Genomic DNA, 267 nt, shown 5'->3' with positions numbered 1-267 from the left:
TAGCGTGTGTAAGGAGAGAAGATTTATGCATTTTCAAGATCGACATTGACAACTCCAGGAGCTGTTAGTAATAACTGGTAAGACAATGACATATACATGTTTTACAAAAACCAGAGTGACTACTTCTATATGACTGAATAACCAGGATGGAAATGTTAACTGTCAATGAGTTTTTCACCTTAATCTGAATAAAAAAAATATGACAATGATCATAGGAAAAACAATGGCAATATGCTACACTTTACTTCTCTTCCTTATCCAGATAAT

The 267-nt window shown here is 33.0% G+C and overlaps 1 protein-coding gene across 2 annotated transcripts in view; it reads left to right on the top strand.

Moving 5' to 3' along the window:
• The window catches only part of LOC119592548 (pumilio homolog 2-like), a gene marked incomplete in the record, with an annotated part of 245,467 nt that overhangs the window by 237,718 nt on the left and 7,482 nt on the right, over window positions 1-267 (top strand).

The sequence above is a fragment of the Penaeus monodon genome, chromosome 30 (genome assembly GCF_015228065.2).
Source record: "Penaeus monodon isolate SGIC_2016 chromosome 30, NSTDA_Pmon_1, whole genome shotgun sequence".
NCBI lineage: Eukaryota > Metazoa > Arthropoda > Malacostraca > Decapoda > Penaeidae > Penaeus > Penaeus monodon.
Note: the sequence above shows the minus strand (reverse complement) of the source record. Positions and strands in the feature narration are given on the sequence as shown.